Source organism: Aristolochia californica, unplaced genomic scaffold (assembly GCF_029961685.1).
Source record: "Aristolochia californica isolate CCGP_79_NKW_82.1479 unplaced genomic scaffold, dmAriCali1.0.hap1 SCAF_9, whole genome shotgun sequence".
Taxonomy (NCBI): domain Eukaryota; kingdom Viridiplantae; phylum Streptophyta; class Magnoliopsida; order Piperales; family Aristolochiaceae; genus Aristolochia; species Aristolochia californica.
Window position 1 is genome coordinate 38185926 of NW_027182290.1, and position 19522 is coordinate 38205447.

General features: G+C 37.7%; 1 long non-coding RNA gene across 3 annotated transcripts; it reads left to right on the forward strand.

The window, feature by feature from the left end:
* The first annotated feature begins 1211 nt into the window (after positions 1–1211).
* LOC137941604 (uncharacterized) lies at positions 1212–16181 on the forward strand. Of its 3 annotated transcripts, none has more exons than XR_011110418.1 (4): positions 1212–1729; positions 2013–2206; positions 4011–4270; positions 15815–16181. It is a non-coding gene; the product is annotated as an uncharacterized lncRNA (long non-coding RNA). The 3 variants fall into 3 exon arrangements; XR_011110419.1 differs by having other exon boundaries at positions 2166–2206; XR_011110417.1 differs by having other exon boundaries at positions 2170–2206.
* The last annotated feature ends 3341 nt before the right edge of the window (positions 16182–19522 follow it).

Here is a 19522-nt window from a genome sequence, read left to right on the forward strand (position 1 = left end):
TACTAGAGAGCTTCTGGTAGACCTCCACAACACCTAAAGCCACAATCTTTGTTGCATTAACAATAGGAAAAATCGTGACACAAAAACTTTCTATTTGAAGAACAAAAGACTTTGTCATTAAAGCATTCCTCTTCTTCCAAACAAAATCCACAATATAAGCAACCCAATTCGATTTTATAGCTAATATTTTTTACTATCTATAAGCTTATCGACCAAATAATTTTCGAATCAAACTTTTGAAACAACCTCCCAACTGATTCAAATGCAACCTTGGAGACCGAATAAGTTTGATCCCACATATTTTGCCCAATGTGTTTCCACCAATTTGTTACACGATCTAGCAAAACATAATTATAAGGTCATCTCTAGTGAACATGGAACCAAGGGTTTCGGTGATGGTGAAGTAGAGATTATCACTAGGAGAGTCGAAGCAGCTGGAGAGGAAGAGGAAGAGGAAGAGGCGAGGAAGAGGCAAAGGCTTCACAAGTGAAGGGTGGGAGGGAATGAGAGCAAACAACGAGCTGAAGTTTTTACCATTGATCAAGATCATACGGTCAGAATAACCGTTTCATACTTTTTGCACTAAGTGTATATCAATTTCTCTCTCTCTCTCTCTCTCTCTCTCTCTCTCTCTCTCTCTCTCTATATATATATATATATATATATATATATATATATATATATATATATTTATTTATTTATTTATGTCTAGCCACCACCCAAGTTTTTCCTTTTTGGAAAAAAAATCTATATTATTTACAAGAATATCATTAACCTCATTATATTTACAATCATAATATTATCACTATTTTATTATTTAAAAATAAAAATATATTTTTAAAATATTAATTTTACTTCAATCATGTATAAAAAAATAAAAAAAAATAAATAAATAAATTATATTTTGGATGCACAGGTGAACTTAAAGTTAATTCATTTTTTTCTTTTATATATGTAATACATATCATTAGTGAACATGAAGTTGATGGCTTTTTTGTAATATGACTTGGGTTCAAGACTCATTATGGGTTAGAGTTGGTTGTGTCTAATTAACATTCAAAAAAATTGCTAAATTGAACATATAAAATTCTGTTATAAAATTCGAACCACACCATCCGGATGAACAGTCAAAAACCAATCCCTGTGTCGGTGTTATAAATATCATAAACCAACAGGCTAACCTGGGTATGGCGATTTTTCCAGTAAATCGGCTAACCGGGTCCGAGTTTCCGACTTTGCTTCTTGCGCGTTCTTCCTATTTCTTTCCCACCCTCTTCTTTTTCTCCGGCGACGATTCTCCTGTTCTCTTCTCTCTGCCCTTTTTTTTTCTTCCTCCGTTTCTGCTCCTTTCTTCTCTCTTCTCCCTGCTTTTCTCTTTCTTTCTTCTCCTCATTTTTATCCTATACTGTCTCTCTTCTTAATCGAAGAGAGGTTACGGCGATTAATCCAGTAAATCAGCTTACCGGGCTCCGAGTTTCCAACTTTGCTTCTTGCGGGTTCTTCCTGTTTCTTTCCCACCCTCTTCTTTTTCTCCAGCGACGATTCTCCTGTTCTCTTCTCTCTGCCCTTTTTTTCTTCCTCCGTTTCTGCTCCTTTTTTCTCTCTTCTCCTTGCTTTTATCTTTCTTTCTTCTCCTCATTTTTTATCCTACACGGTCTCTCTTCTTAACCGAAGAGAGGTTTTGTTCTCCTCGAACAGCTTTTGGAAGGAGCACGCTGAAGATTATGAGGTATGGTTCTCCTCCTTCTGCTTTGTCTCTCTTTCTAATTTCCCTCTGCCGGACTTCTCCTCATTTTAGTTCTCTCTTTCATGCCATGTTACGTTCTTCATTCTTCGTCTCTCATATGCTTCTGATTTGCGAAAATATTTTTTTGTTTTTTTTTGTGTTCTGGCTTACCCTTTTTCTGCCTTCTTTCTCATTTGGTTTGCTTTGCGTTGTTTAAATCCCCCTTTTCTTGTTGGAGTATTCTGGCGTATCTTTTATATTGTTATAGTCTTTTTTCGTTATGCAGCATTTGCAGGGAAAACCCATTTGCTGTTTAAACCTTCACCAAACTTCTCCGTAAACGTGTCATTTTTATCTTTCTCACAGTTCTCCTAATTTCTCTCTTCTCCCTGCCTTTTCTCTTCTTTATGTTTCGAACTGGTGCCAATTTGAAACGAAGACAGTTCTCAAACAGCTTCTGGACGAATCGAAGACCATCAGGTATTTCTTTTTCCTCCTCCTTTGATCTCTCTGCCTAATTTCCCTCTTCAGGACTTATCTTTGCTGCCTTTTCTAAAGGCCGTGAGTGGGAATGCTCGAATAAATGCTCATGAACTGCTTATGTAACTGATGGATGTTTGTGCCGGAATGGAGATTTATTGAATTTGAGACAATTGTCATTTCCTTCAACAATAACAGGGGACTGAACTTTTTTAGGAACGAGCTTGATTCCTCAAAGGAGTGTTTACAAATTTGTTATAAATTTTTTATGGACGAGTCACGAGAGTAAATTACAAATGGTTATGAATTGAGTTTTTTTCTATTTCTATGTTGGAGTGAGGAAATATTTAAGTTTTCTTTCAACTCCTATGTCACTGAGATTGCTCAAGTTCCAAACTGGCAGTTTGGTATTGAATGTGTATATTAGATTTCTATGACCTTATTCTAAATTGTTTGAACATAAATAATAAACCGTACAAGAATAATAGGCATAATGCTAGATCTCTATGGCAATTAGAGAATGTTTTTATATTTTCTTTTTTGTTTCTCTTGTAATTTTTATCATTAGAAGTATCTGATTTTTAGTAGAACTAAGGATGCAGTCTTCAGTACTTCTCTTTGCTGCTGGCTTCTATGCTCTATCCTCTCACTGCCTAGCTCTGTCTCTACACAGACTTGCTACCAATATTCTTGCACGGACTGCCCTTTCTATGACCAACTGCAAACTTTAGTGAACATTTTCTTTCATCAAACAGTTTTATTTAGTGATTATCTCCTTGATTTTCTGAAATCCTGTTTTGTATATGCTGATTATGTCCTTGAAAAATTATTTTCCGAAAATCTCTCTTTTTTCTGTTTCTGTAATTTCATATTTTTTACTTTGTCTAAATATGCTTATAACAATAGTCCAAGCGAGTCTTTTGCTTTCTTTTTAATCTTTCTGATCTGTACTTTAATGCACTCCACCCTTGCCCTGTGAATGGAGTATGCAATTTGGAACTGAGAAGCTAAATAAGAGACCAGGCTAACCAACAAAATTGTCAAGCTTTAAATTTTTTAAGTCAATGTCATTCTTGGGTTCTATATTACTTTTATGATCTTTTTGTTCACGATTCTTAAATCATTTTACAAGTTTGTCTAATTTATTTTATTTTATTTTTGCTGCTGACTTCTCCTCACAATTCTGGTCAAAGATCCTTTAATTCTGTTTGTTTTTTCACTTCTTTAGATAGGATATGGAATTCCATTTTAATGTTAATTTTTTAATTCAACTAACTAACTGAAAATTTCAAAATTTTTATTAGATATTTCAGTTTTATGTTTGTCTGATTTATGTTCTTGTGATGTTTATCCCTGGTTCTATGTTTTGATGGTTTATTATAGGATAAGGGGTTTGGTTTTAGAACATCTTGGACTTTATCTAACTGTTGGACTACAATGAGAATGGCCTTTTATCTTAATTTTTTCACTCACAGGACAGCCTACAATCTTCAAAACTTCTTTAATGGAATAAATTGCTATCTTTCTCCCAATAGAATGATGATTTCTGTATTCTTTTACTGTTTTGATGATTACTACAGCATTGTGTCCTCTTGTTGCCATTTGTTTTTTGGTGTTGAGGTTGTATTATTGCATTTCAACAAATGTTTGTCAATTTGTGAAACCAAATATTTAGTATAAATTTTTTTAGTTTTTTTCCTTCTTTTCTCCAGATTTTTAAATTTGTTCGTTCTCCATATTTAGTAATTCTATATGGATTACTTTTTATTTGGAAATTTACATGAGAAGATGGTGCTATGGTTAGGGCTGTAAATGGATTGGAATTGGTTCGGATATTACAATACCGAACCCAATTCGTTGGCAAATATTCAGATATTCAAAATCCGGATATCCACTCGCTTGAGAACTTTGGTGCCGAACAAGAACGGAGAGAAGAAAGAGAGGAGGAAGTTCTTAGTTGTGTTGTCTAAAGAGGAGATTGAAGAGAGTTTCTTCATCTTGACAGGATGTAAGCCACCTCGGAAGCCCAAGAAGAGGGCGAGAGTTATACAAAAGCAATAGGATGTAAGCACTTCCTGATGCCTCTCTTTGGTTTTTGCTCCTTTTTATTGTTATTATTTCTTACTAATTTGGAACTGATACTTCACTACATTTTCATTATAGAGCATCCTATTTGAAAATTCAACAAAGGGCCATACTTTTTTTTGATGAAGGACAAAGGGCCATACTTGAAAGTTATCTTTAAAACAAATTGGTATCAATATGTATTTCCTAACTTTTTAGTGGGTGTTTGTAAATAAATTTCATTTTTGTTGTAGTTGAAGGCAATTTTTTTTTTTTTTTTTTTGTAGAAGTTGCATTATTATGATGTGCATATTTAATATTAATGGTTGAGAAATTGGAAAACCCACATTGGACAATGTACTATTTCAAGTTTACGAAACATGCAGCTAGTGGCTTGCAACTTGAGAGCTAGTGGTTTTCTTCCCTACATCTCTATATTCAACAAACCGTTCTCTTTATCTTACTTTTTCTTTTGGATCATTTTTCCTTAGGTGAATGGATATATTAGATAATGTTTAAGTTTGCAACACCATTTTAACTTGAGAGTTTCAATATCTGATAGTATGGCCAGGATTCTGGAACGATACGAGAGATAATTGTATACCAAGCGACAACTTACTGCAATGGATCCTTGAGACATCATCAATTTGTTGAATTTGGATTATGATTTGATTCATTGGATTTCCATTGTATTTCAAAAGTTATTCTCTTGCTGATGGAATTAGAGTAAATCATTTTTATAGATGCCAATTCCTTACTGAAGAGGTATATTTTTTAAGGCCAATTTGAAGAAGAGAAATTTAATGCTTTTCCCCACCCAAACATCTGTCCAGAACTTCTCCTCCCTTGACATGAAATCTCAGATTTTTGGTATAGAGCTCCTTGTGACAATGTCAGCCAAAAACTTGAGGTTCTTCGTGATGATGTGTTTTTAGGAAACCATGATTCTTCCCACAAAATGTATTTGGCTACTATCATTCTTTTTCATTAAGCTGTCTTCTCCACCGAGAATCTCCAAAGCCATTTTGTTAGGAATGCTTGATTCATTACCTTAAGATTTTAATTCCTAATCCTCCAATTCTCTTCGGCGGACATCGTGGAGTTCTTCACTTTGTCCATCATGAAGTTCATGACCAACTTCCATGGGAGTAGTCTCAACTGGCTTAGCACCCCACAACCCATACTCTTGAAACATTTCTGTGATATATTTCCTTTGTGTCAATATAAGGCCTGCCTTGCTTCTAGCTACTTCGATGCCCAGAAAATTCTTATTGAACCCGTCTTTAGTCTGAAATTGTTTGGCCAGTTCTTCACTCTGTCCATCATGAAAAATATGTGATTTGGGGAGAAAATAGAAGAGGAAAAAGAGTTCTAGAAGAAGAGTTGCTTTGCTGCCTTGGAATCCGAGTACTTACAAAAGTTTAAGCGAAAATTTACAAAAGGACTAAAATGCCCCTCAATACTCAAAATTACATATCTCCTAAAATACATGTCTAAATTAAATGAAAATTTAACTAGAGATAAAATTAGACATTCTCAGTCTAATAGCCATACTATAAGAGAAAAATGTAATGTGGAAAATATGGAAAATGACCAAAATATGTATTTTAACATCCCCCCTCAAACTTGAGAGTAGATATTAAACAATCCCAGCTTGTCGCTAATGGTTACATGTTCACGTTTTCCCGAAGACTTAGTAAATATATCTCCCAATTGGTCTGAAGACTTCACATAAGGTGTTACTACCTTCCCCTACATAACTGTATCTCTAATGATGCGGCAGCCAACCTATATATGTTTCATTCTCTCATTGAATACAGGATTACTGGCAATAAAAATGGTTGCCTTGTTATCACAATTCATAACCATAGGGTCAAATAACTTCAAACCAAACTCAAGAAGCACAGACTTAATCCACATAAGCTCAATAACTGTACGAGCCATTGTTTGATACTCGGCCTATGTACTTGACATAGCCACTACTGTCTATTTCTTACTTTTCTAGCTTACCAGGTTGCCTCCAACAAAACAACAATAGCCTGGCGTAGAACGTCTATCCATCTTACACCTAGCATAATCGGCATCGGAATACCCAAGTACATCAACTTTCCTATTCTGAGTATACAAAAGACCCTTTCCAAGTTCACCCTTCAAGTACTTCAAAATTCTCTGAGTAGCTTCTAAATGAACTTTCTAAGGCTTTTCCATGAATTGCTCACAACTCCCATAACAAATGGGATATCTGGCCTGGTAATTGTAGCATAAATCAGTTTACCTACTAATCGTTGGTATTGAGTTTTATCCTTGAGTGTAGGACTTTGGGTGTCTTGTAGATTATGATTAACTTCCATGGGGGTATCTATGGGTAGAGTTAGTCAGCGGGAGACCGATTTAGGTGCTGGGAAGGTATGCAATTCTGCAGCCGAGATAATCCATAGAATGAGGAGTACTCTGCTTAATGTTATAACCCGTGATGGAGGACTTTGCCCAACTGACTTTTTGGCCAGAGGAGAGCTCGAATAGGTTCAACAAAGCTTTGAACTTGACAGCTACCTCCATAATGCCTTCTCCAAAGAGGATGGTGTTTTGACATATTGTAGAATAACAATGTGTTGGTCAAGGTGGTTTGAGATGGAGGAGAGCCATCCAATACTCTTGGCGTGCTGGACCATCGTTGAAAGATATTTTGCGACAATGGTGAAATGGAAAGGCGATAAGGGTGTCTGATCCCCCGGGTGCCATGAAAACGACCGCAAGAAATGCCATTAACCAGAATGGAGTAGGATGCCGAGGATACACAACTACGCGTCCAAACACGCCAATGGGTTCCAAAGCCCATTCACCTGAAAAGATATTTCAGGAGCTTCTAATTGACGTGGTCAAATGCCTTCTCAAAATCTAGTTTGAGAGCAAATCTTGGAAGTTTGAAGTGCTTGAAAGAGTTGAGAAGCTCATGCGCAGCCAATACTAAGTCGAGAATGTTTTGACTGTGGATGAAAGCACCCTAACAAGGGTGAATAATATGCGGTAGGACCTTCCTGATTCTATTAGCCAAAAGTCAAGCAATAATTTTATAGGTGCTGGTGGTGAGGCTGATGGGTTGGAAGTCATGAGGGGTGTTCAATGTTGGTTTTTATAGGAACCAAGGTAATGAACGATGACTCCAATTCCCCGTAAGTAACGTCGCAATGGTGGAAATTGTTGGCAGAGGCATAGACATCCTCTCGGATTGTCGGCCAGCAATGGCGGTAAAATTCCCTGTTGAAGGCATCAGGTCAGGGGGCACTATCATTAGGCAAACTGAGGGCAGCAACATCAATCTTAGAGTGGGAGAAAGGAATTTCCAAATGGTTGGCCATATTGGTGCTGATATGTTGATACTGAAGTTGCTGAAACATCGGCCGATCGAACCCTTCCACAATATAAAGTTCTACAAAAAAACTTCACAATAGCATTAGTAATGGAGTCTATCCGAACTCACCTGGCCCTTGATGTTAAGGGAGGTGATTCGCTTAGCTCTCCTCCTGGCTGAGGCGATAGATTGGAAGAATTTTGTATTTTCGTCTCCATCGGACCACCAGCGGTATCTGGCTCTTTGCTTCTAGTGAATAGTTCCATTATAGGAAATGTCCTAGAAATCACGAGTGAGATCATTGCGGAGAGTAAGTTCAGTGGCAGAGAGAGACCTTTGTTCCTCGAGGAGGTTGAGCTCGGAGATTTGCCCGAGGAGGGAGTTGTTCCTGCTGGCAGCTGCAGATTGGTGCTGAGAAGACCAAGACTTCATACTAGCTTTGAGCAATTTCAGTTTGAGAGGAAAATTCCAATAGGGATTGGGATTGGCTGGAAGGGAAAGCCACCAATTCGTAAAATTTGTGTCCAACTCAGGATCCAGAAGCCATACGTTCTCAAAATGGAAGGGTGAGCTACCCCAAGGCTGGGAATTTGTATCGTTGAGGATCGGCCAATGGTCGGAGCATGCCTTGTTCAGAACCTTTTCAGAAGTGTTGTTGTTGAGTTGAAGCCAGTTAGGATTTGCATGGAATCGGTCCAACTTTGAGAGGATAGTGGGTTGCTGTCCATTGTCCATGTGAACATCTTCCTTGAGAGGGGATCTCTGTCAACTCTGGGCTGCCAACGAGGTCAGCGAAAGCCCTCATCATGGAGGTTATTCTGTTTGCTGGAGGAGATTTTTCGTGGCAAATCGAATTGCATTGAAGTCACCCGCTAGAATCCAGGGAAGGCCCCAGAGCTGGAGCAGGTTCAGCAATTCCTTCCAGAAAACAGCACAGTCCCGATATTTTGTGGGACCGTAGACATTGGCAATGGCCCAAACGTGACCCCAAAGCCGATCCTGCAACTGAATTCCAATGGAGTATTTTTTTTAAATGGTCATGATTTTATTTCAAAAGAGAGCACAAAAAATAGGGAAGAAAAATGTTATTTAAGCGGTTTCAGTTCTTCCTAGTTGAAAGAAATTTAAGTTGGAGGTTGGATCACTGTTTGTATGAGTCGGCTACCCGTGGGAGTGAGCTGTTGCTGCTGTTAGTTTGGTAGCAGAAAGCTTGAAAGAAGGAAAAAGGAGGAAAGTTTCATGTTTCTATTCATTTATAGAAATAATCTCTTTTTGGTATGTTTTTACGGCTTTAGCCGGAGAGAGGACTATAACAGGAGACGCAAAAGTGGGGGGAGTGAGAAGTTAGAAATACCTTGGATTCAGGATCCGTTGCAGTAAGTTGTCGCTCGGTATATGAATATTTCTCGTATCGTTCTAGAATTCTGGCCATATTATCAGATATCGAAACTCTAAGTTAAAGTGGTGTTGCAAACTGTAACATTGTCTAATATATCCATTCACCTCAGGAAATGTTCCAAAAGAAAAGTAGGACAGAGAAATTTGTTTGTTGAATTTAGAGCTGCAGGGTAGAGAGCCACTAGGTCTCAAGTTGCAATAAACTAGAAATAGGACATTGTCCAATGTGGGTTTTCCAATTTCTCAACTCTTCATATTAAATATGCACTTGATAATAATGCAACTTTACAAAAAAAAACCAAAACAATTAATGTTTTTTTGCCTTCAAGTACAACAAAAATAAAATTTATTCACAAACACCCACTAAAAATTTAGGAAATACGTATCGTTACCGATTTGTTTTAAAAATAACTTTCAAGTATGGCCCTTTGTTGCATTTTCAAATACGATGCTCTATAATCAAAATTTAGTGAAGTATCGGTTCCAAATTAGTAAGAAATAATAACAATAAAAGGGAGTGAAAACCAAAGAGAGGCATCAAGAGGTGCTTACATCCTATTGCTTCTGTATAACTCTCGCCCTCTTCTTGGGCTGCTGAGGTGGCTTACATCCTGTCATGATCAAGAAATCCTCTTCAATCTCCTTTTTAGACAATGCAACTGAGAACTTCCTTCTTCTCTCCGTTCTTGTCCGCCGCCAAGGTTCTCTAGCAGGTGGATTTCGTGTGGCTTCTCGAAGGTGATAGCCTTCGGGTACCTATCGATTTGGATAGTGTTGATGCGGAGTAGTCCTAAAAGGGTTGGCCCCCATCATTGGAAAACAATGCGATATCCACTCGCCTGAGAACCTTGGCGGCAGACAAGAACTAAGAGAAGGTGGAGAGGATGAAGTTCTCAGTTGTGTTGTGTAAAGAGGAGATGAGGATTTCTTCATCATGACAGGATGAAAGCCACCTCGGCAGCCCAAGAAGAGGGTGAGAGTTATACAGAAGCAATAGGATGTAACCACCTCTTGATGCCTCTCTTTGTTTTTTGCTCTCTTTTGTTGTTATTATCTCTTACTAATTTGGAACTGATACTTCACTGCATTTTGATTGTAGAGCATCCTCTTTGAAAATACAACAAAGGGCTATACTTGAAGGTTATCTTTAAAACAAATCGGTATCAATACGTATTTCCTAAATTTTTAGTGGATGTTTGTGCTTAAATTTCATTTTTATTGTAGTTGGAAGGCAAAAAAACATTAATTTTTTTGCTTAATTTTTTTGTGAAGTTGCATTATTATTAAGTGCATATTTAATATGAATAGTTGAGAACATTTTCCTGAGGTGAATGGATATATTAGACAATGTTACAGTTTGCAGCACCACTTTAACTTGAGAGTTTCGATATCTGATAATATGGCCAGAATTCTAGAACGATACGAGAGAAATTCATATACCGAGTGACAACTTACTGCAACGGATCCTGAATCCGAGGTATTTCCCACTTCTCACTCCCCCCACTTTTGCGTCTCCTGTTACAGTCCTCTCTTTGGCTAAAGCCTTAAAAACGTACCAAAAAGAGTGTATTTCTTTAAATGAATCGAAACATGAAACTTTCTTCCTTTTTGCATGCTTTGAAGGGAGGTTGGTATCTGGAATATGGCAAACTCAAAGCTAAACTTGAGGCTCTACAAGAATACTGAACGATAATGTACAATGCAGGCACTATATGGGTGAAAACCTTGATTCATTAAGTCTAAAAGAACTTCAGTACCCTTAGCAACAACTTGATACTGATTTGAAGCTTGCAAGATCTCAAAAATTAAATGCCCCATCTTCATCGGCCTATTCTTTGGATTAGTCAATGAGCCATAGAGTGTATTCCAGCTTTTAACATACCTCTGATGCATCCAAATATCATCAAAAGCAGCAATCAATTATTTCATTTTAAGGCTGCTGTTAAGCTACCGAGGATGAGTCTATGCGGAGGCGGTGTTGGATATGCCTGAGATGGAGTTTGCCAGGATAGAGGAGATGATTCAACAAGCTGCGTTCGACTTTGAAGACTACAGAGATAGTTTAAGATAAGTTGCTCTACCAAAGACCTTCAATTCTTTGTCGAGGTTCCCAGATAGAGCTAATAGTAAAGTGGTTTTTCTAGAACCTAGTTGCTAAAAAATAAGATTCATTTGGCACAACTTGACTATTCCTCTAACGTCTTGGATTGCGTGTTCGATACATGCTCATTGGACCATTCTCAGGTGAAAATTTATCGTGCAAGTGGATTTCGTGTGGCTTCTCAACGATGATGGTCTTTCGGTACCTATCGATTTGGATAGTGGTGATGCAAAGGAGTCCTAAAAGGTTTAGCCCTCACCGTCGGAAAACCATGCAATATCCAGGACAAGAACATAGAGAAGATGGAGAGGAGGAAGTTCCCAGTTGCGTTGTCTAAAGAGTAGATTGAAGAGGATATCTTCTTCTTGACAGGATCTAAGCGACCTCGGCAGCCCAAAAAGAGGGTGAGAGTTATGGAGAAGCAATCGGATGTAAGTACCTCTTGATGCCTCTCTTTGGTTTTCACTCTCTTTTTTGTTATTATTTCTTACTAATTTGGAATTGATACTTCACTAGAATTTGATTATAGAGCAACCTATTATAAAATGTAACAAAGGCCCATAATTTTTTTTAATGAAGGACAAAGGGCCATAAATCATGAAAATCATCTTTAAAACAAATTGGATTCAATACGAATTTCCTAATTTTTTAGTGGGTGTTTGTGAATAAATTTCATTTTTGTTGTAGTTGAAGGCAAAAAAACATTAATTTTTTTTTAGAGTTGCATTATTATCATGTGCATATTTTATATTAATAGTCGAGAAATTGGAAAACCTACATGGACAATGTACTATTTCAACTTTACGAAACATGCAACTAGTGGCTTCCGACTTGAGAGCTAGTGGCTTTTTACCTTGCAACTCTAAATTCAACAAACAAATTTCTCTGTACTACTTTTTGTTGGAACATTTTCTTGAGGTGCATGGATATATTAGACAATGTTACAATTTGCAACACTTCCTAGATCAGCCAACTCTTTGGCTGATAAATTGGCAAAATTTGGAACTTCCCAACAATCTCTCATTGTTTGGGAAGGCTCCCCTCCTTTGTAATTTGCCCTTTTGAGCTTTTGCCTTAATAAAAATCAGCATCACTTAAAAAAAAAAAAAAAGTTGCTGCTCCCTATCTTGCTCTCTTCTCATTGCCCTTCATCGCACACCGAATCACTCTCCTCGACAAATTCTGATCTATTTCCATCCTTGATCATATCCAATGGAAACAATGGCCCTGATTTAGATGGCTGGCTGAAGGCGATGGAAACATTAAATTCTTCTATGCCATTGCCTTACCAGAAGGATTAACCGAATTACCTCTTTATGCATCAACTGAGGTAACTTCGGATAGGACTTCCATTACTAACGCTATCATTAGTTTTTTTGCAGTTCTCATGGAGGAGTGTCCTAACCGCCCCACGATTCAACATATAAAATTCTCCAAAATCTCTCACTACACTTCTCTTTTCGAGCTTCCTTTCTCCACTAGAGAAATTGAAGCTACTGCAATTGGCTTGCCATCCGACTGTGCCGCTAATCTGAATGGATTTAATGGCGAATTCTATCGAAGATGTTGGTCGAGCATCAAAAATAACTGCCTCAACATGGTCTGAAGTTTCTTTCCTAAGGGAATAACCTATCGATCCATGGGTATCTCTTTCATCGCCTTCATTCCCAAAAAAGTCGTTGTGGGGCACCTAATGGATTTTAGACCCATTAGTCTCTTCTCCAACCCTTATTAGATCATTACCAAAATTCTTGCTCACCAGTTTAAGGCTACTCTCTCGATGATCATTCATCAAGGTCAGGTGTTTTCATTAAAGAGTGCAACATCCTCGACTCAGTGATGGCAGCGCATGAACATTGATCATTTCAAGAGATCCGGCAAGACCAAACTCATTATTAAGATTGACTTTGAAAAGGTCTTTGACTGAGTCAGTTGGCAACTCCTAGACAATATACTTGAGCGCATGGGATTCAGGAGTGCTAGCGTTTCTAGATTAGAAATTGCTTCTCTTCGGCCTCGTACTCCATTATGCTCAAACTACACTATTTATGGCTACTTCAAAGGCACCCGTGGTATTCATCAGGGGGGATCCTCTCTCCCTCCTCTTCAATCTCATTGTTGAGTATCTTTCATCTATGGTTTACTTGGCTAAGGAAGTCGGTTGGCTCTTGCCTGTGGTTGACTGGCAGGATTTGACATTCTCCTACTCCAGTTTGTTGACAATGCTCTATGGTTTGGAGATGGATCCTTGGATTAGATCAGGCGGGTCAAGGCCCTCCTTGGCCTCTTCGAAGTGACCTCTAGGTAGAAAATCAATTGGCATAAAACTACTCTCACGGGCTTCCACATCAACACAGGGGAATTACAATCTATGGCAACATACTTTGGCTGCTCCATCGCCACTCTTCCCACCACTTAGTTGGGGCGTCCCACAACAAGGCTTTCTCTTAGAAAGAAGATAACCAAAAATGCCATTCAGCATATCATTTTAGCATATCATTACTTGGTTCTGTAGCTTTAAGGAGTTTGTTAATGTGTCAATAGGGATGATAAGAAGATCTAAGTTGTTGGTCACAAAAGTCTCTTGTCATATACAACTGAATATTGCAAGCTGGTCTCCACAATGTCAAGGATGTATTAGACTCAGTTTTTTACAATTTTCTTGGGGAAATTAGGCCCATTGGGTATTGGTGGAGTTTTCAGGTGCAATGATGGATTTGTTGCCCTTATCTTTTTCAAGGTCTATATGCCCACATATGCTATTTTTTTTTTTTAAATAGTGCTGAGTTATATTAACATGCTCAAAAGAGCAAGATTATAAGGAGGGGGAACTATCCCAAACAATGAGAGATTGTTTGAATGTTCCAAATTTTGCTACCTATCAGCCAAGGAATTAGCGGATCTAGGAATGTGTTTCCATGTACAAGAAATTGAGGTTACAATGTCTGTAATAGAGGAAATAATTGGCCAATGGCACAAAGGGGGAGAGGCCAAACTGGAGCACCAACTAATGACAACTTTGGAATCCTCTTCAATCAACAGTTTCCCATGAAGATAGTCCTTGAAATTCTTCAATCCATGATGAAGGGCAGTCACTTCAGTAGTGTTGGAGTCAGCAATACCAACCGACTCCGCATAGGAAAGAATAGTTTCTCCTCTTTGATTTTTGAAGACACCACCCGCACCCGTTTGCTTGGGGCAACCCAAAGCACTCCCGTCGAATTTCAACTTAATGCAATCACTAGGGGGAGGCTCCCACACTCCCATGGCTGGAATCTTTTGAGGACCTGCCACTGCCATGACTGGAATCTTCTGAGGACCTGCCATATGGGCCAGAAGACTCCAATTTCGGCGAAGGGAAATACCAGCCTGGGGGGCATATTCCTTCTTGGTGTGGAACCAGCTAGAGATCAAACCCACAACGCAAGAGAGAATACTTTCCATGTTGCTGAATTTGGAGTTGAATCTCCGATTATTGCGCTCATGCCAAATACACCACGGGATAGTGAGCAAGGCATGCACAGAGAATAAGCTATTTCAGCAGAGATCAATGCTGTCCTATATGAGTTAAGGCTCTACAAGATCATTTCTTAAACCCCTTAGAAGTAGAATGCGACTCCAATTGTGTCATTAGTTGGGTAGTAACAAGTTAAGACCTTCCTTGGAGGCATTGGGATATTTATCATGAAACTAGTGTATTTGTCCATAAATATTGTTTTTAAATGGTCTTGTGTAATAAATCTGCAAATGGTATTGCAATCGTTTAGCATGGGAAGAGGATCGACCTGTACTGAGTGATATAAGTTACAAGGGCAAGTTTGTAATTGTATATGGTGAATGTGGTTTGAACAATCAAATTCCTATTGTCTTTTACAGGAATGGTGAAATCAATTAATATAGTTGGAACTCTGTGCCTTACATGTCCCTTAAGCTTAAGTTGCTCAAGAAGGAGATCAAAAACAGGTAAAGATTGGTGTTTGGAAATATCAAAGTAAAGATAGAAGAAATTTCGTCCTCAATTCAGCTAGTGGATCAGATTGAAGAAATTTGTGCTCTTTCAGAAATTGAGATTAACCTTAGATCTGCTCATAAGCTTTCCCTAAAAGAAATCATGTCACATGAGAGGATATATTGGAAGGAACACACTCGCTGCAAATGGCTCACTAGCTCGTTTCCACAGAAACTTAATTACTTCCATTAAAGTTGAATGGTCTCTCACATCTGATATTACTTATGATGTTAACAACTTTCTGAATTAGAAGTTGCATCTCTTCAGCCCCATACTCAATGGCACTGTTTATGGCTACTTCAGATGCACCGTTGTATTCGTCTGGTGGATCCTCTTGCCCCCCTCTTCAATCTCATTACCTAGTACCTTTCACCTATGGTTTACTTTCCTAAGGAAGTCGGCTAGCTCTCACCGGTGGCTGACCAGCATCTATAGAACCCTAAACCCCTATGTTTTCAATAAATTCTGGAATTTTAATATTTGGCTTATTTTATTTTATTTTATTTTTATTTTTTATAACTAGAAAAAGTTGTTCTTGAGTTCTACTTTAGTCTAAATATATGGTATCTTTGTCATATTATATTTAAACTCATCTTGTTCTTTATCATATTTGTTCTCTCTGATCTCACTTCTCTAAAAATATTTATATTCTGTGTGTGTGTGTGTTTTCTCTATGAACTGCAGGAAAGTGATTTGGAAAGGGCTATTTGAACAGCATAACTAAGGGGAGGAAGAGATTGGCTTTGCTCCGTGCTCACTTGCTTTTTGACCATACTGATATAAAATTCTCTGTTCTCTGTTCTTCTTTCTTCTTGTTGATTGTTGTTTACTCATTTAGCTCTGCAGAAAGCAGAAGTTACCTAAGAGATGGAGACCAGAAACATATATTCATAAATTAAGTTCGGGCAAGGGGACTTGAACTGAAAAACATGAGACCAAACATGTGAGGAATGAAGAATTTCTCTTTTTCTGCTTTCTTTAAATATTACAGTTATCTGAATCTTGTACTTTCCTTGGGTTGCCATTTATAAGCTCAACTTCCCGCTGCAAATAGCTGAGATTTCTTTGAAGTAAACAGGGTTTTTTTTAGTATAGTAGTTCATAGCTCTGAACCAGTTTCGTTTTACAGTCTAATATGAAAGTTTTATGCAGTGTGAGGCATTTTCCTTTTGTATCAGAAGCCATGAAGCACCGCGGGAATAACCAGTTTAAGATTGATCAGTTAGGCTAATATTAAATAAGTTATTAAGGTTTATTTTTTTTTTACAAAAGTAGACACATCGGTCAAAAAGCTACTCGGAGGTTTTCAGACGAATGCCTCGTGCTCTCCTTGTCTCATATATGCGTTCTCTTTTTGATTGGCTTCCAATGTTTCCGGATCTCCCTGTCGCTCTTCTGCCCTTTTGTTCGACTTACAACGAACATAATCCTCACCAGCGTCTCTCTTTCGAAATCTCTTAGGCTCTGTTTCTCTTTATTTCGATCTATCTTTATCTCTTTTTCTCTAGTTATTTCGAGCTCTCTTTGCCTCTCTCTGTCTATTGCGATCTCTCTTTGCCTCTCTTACTATCTGTTTAGATATCTCTTCGAATTCTTTAATTCTCTCTACTACTACGATGGAACCCACGAGCAGGAGGAAACGCGCGAAAGGAACTATTTTTCTTCCAGACGATGACCCTTTCCTACTGGAAGAACTAGCAATCAATGTTATGCGAATCCAAAGCCTCTTCCAGCCGAAGGCCCTTTCCTACGTTACTCGTAGGCCACGGACACTTGGCAATAACAAGTCTGTAAATCCTATAAAGGTTTACATCATGCCATTACTCCAAATCCGATGTGGAACTTTTTAGAATAATCATAAGAAAAGTCTAGTGTTTAATACTCGAGGAAAAGGTCTTGTGATAACTTTGGTTAGTATCTTGAATAGACTTAAATCCATTTTAACAAAACAAATGATCAAGAGAAATTTTTAATGTGTACAATTGGGTTGAATGAAATGAACAAGCTGAGCTTTACTAAATTTTTCAACTGCAAGGGGTGTTGCTTCTAATAGTTCTTTTATGAGAGGTTATAACAAGTTTGTTAAAGAAAATAGAGGGGGGTGATTCCAAGAGGATTACATTTCTGACCTCTCTATTTTCTTTAACAAACTTGTTATGACCTCTCATAAAAGAACTATTAGAAGCAACACCCCTTGCAGATGAAACATTGGCTCCAATTGAAGTTCTTTGCTGCTTCCCATTAGATTGAAACATGTGGAAATTCCCACTGTCAGGATCAATTTTGGAGCCAATTTTGCAAGAGACAATTTCAATTGGAGTTCATTCAATAGGAAAACTTTTGCAGTGGGAATTTTCAGATGTCTCTATTTGGGAGTTCATTCAATAGGTAACCTCACTTGGAGCTAATTTTCCATCTGCTAGGTGTGCTGCTTCTAACAATTCTTTTTTGAGAGGTTAGAGCAAGTTTGTTAAAGAAAATAGAGAGGTTACTCCAAGAGGATCACATTTTTGACCACTCTAATTCCTTTAATAGACTTGTTACAACCTCTCATAAAAGAACTGTAAGAAGCAGTACCCCTTACTGATGCAAAATTGGCTCCATTTGAAATTCTTTCTTGCATCTCATCAGATTGAGACATCTAGAAATTTCCACTGTCGGGATCAATTTTGGAGCCAATTTTGCTACAGATAACTTCAATTGGAGTTCATTCAACCGACAAAATTTTGAAGTGGGAATTTCCAAATGTCTCTATTTGGGAGTTTATTCAACATGGAATTTCACTTGGAGCCAATTTTTTCAGCTACAAGGGGTGTTACTTCTAGCAATTCTTTTATGAGAGGTCAGAGCAAGTTTGTTAAAGAAAATAGATGGGTTACTCCAAGAGAATCACATTTTTGACCTCTCTAATTCCTTTAACAAACTTGTCATGACCTCTCATAAAAGAACTTTTAGAAGCAGCACCCCTTGCATATGCAAAATTGGCTCCAATTGAAGTTCTTTGTGTCTTCTCATCAGATTGCAACATCTAGAAATTCCTATTGTTAGGATATTTTTTGCAGCCAGTTTTGCAATAGGCAACTTCAATTGGAGTTCATTCAACAGGAAATTTTTGGCTGTGGGAATTTCCAGATGTCTCTTTTTGGGAGTTCATTTAACAGGCAACTTCACTTTGAGCCAATTTTTCATCTCCAAGGGGAGTTGCATCTAATAGATCCTTTTGAGATGTCAGAGCAAGTGTTTTAAAGAAAATAGAAAGGGAGTTACTCCAAGTGGCTCACATTTCTGACCTTTCTATTTTAGTTAACAATTTTTTTTTGACCTCTCATAAAATAACAGTTAGAAGCAACATCCCTAGCGAATGCAAAATTGGCTCCAATTGAAGTTTACTATTGCTTTTCAATAGATTGCAACATCAAGAAATTCCCACTGTTATGATCAAATTTGAGCCAATTTTGCAACAAGTAACTTCAATTGAATTTCATTCAACAGGCAAAATTTTGCACTGGAAAATTCCAGATGTCTCTATTTAGGAGTTCATTCAACATGCAACATCAATTAGAGCCAATTTTGCATCTGCAAAGGGTGTTTCTTCTAACAATTCTTTTATGAGAGGCTAGAGCATGTTTGTTAAAGAAAATAGAGGGGGGGGGTTACTCCAAGAGGATCACATTTCTGACCTCTCTATTTTCTCACAGAAACTTGTTCTCACCTCTCTTAAACAACTATTAGAAGCAACACTCCACGTAGATGCAAATTTGGCTCCAATTGAAGTTAACTATTATTTCTCATGAGATTTCAACATCTAGAAACTCCCACTGTCAGTATCAATTTTAGAGCAAATTTTGCAACAGGCAAATTTAAAATGAGTTCATTCTACATGCAAAAATTTTCAATGGAAATTTTTAGATGTCTCAATTTGGGAGTTCATTCAACATGCAACTTTAAATGGAGCCAATTTTGCATTTGCATGGGGTGTTGCTTCTAGTTGTTCTTTTATAAGAGGTCAGAGCAAGTTTGTTAAAGAAAATAGAGGAGGGGTTACTCCAAGAGGATCACATTTTTTACCTCTCTATATTCTTTAACAAACTTGTTATGACCTCTCATAAAAGAACTGTTAGAAGTTGCACCCCTTGTAGATTCAAATTTGGCTCCAATTGAAGTTCTTTGATGCTTCGCATCAGATTGCAACATGTGGAAATTCCTACTGTCAGGATCAATTTTGGAGAAAATTTTGCAACAGGTAACTTCAATTGGAGCTCATTCAACAGGAAAAAAATTGGAGTGGAAATTTCCAGATGTTTCTATTTGGGAGCCCACTCAATAAGCAACTTCAATTGGAGCCAATTTTGCATTTGCAGGGGTGCTGCTTCTAACAGTTTTTTTTTTTAG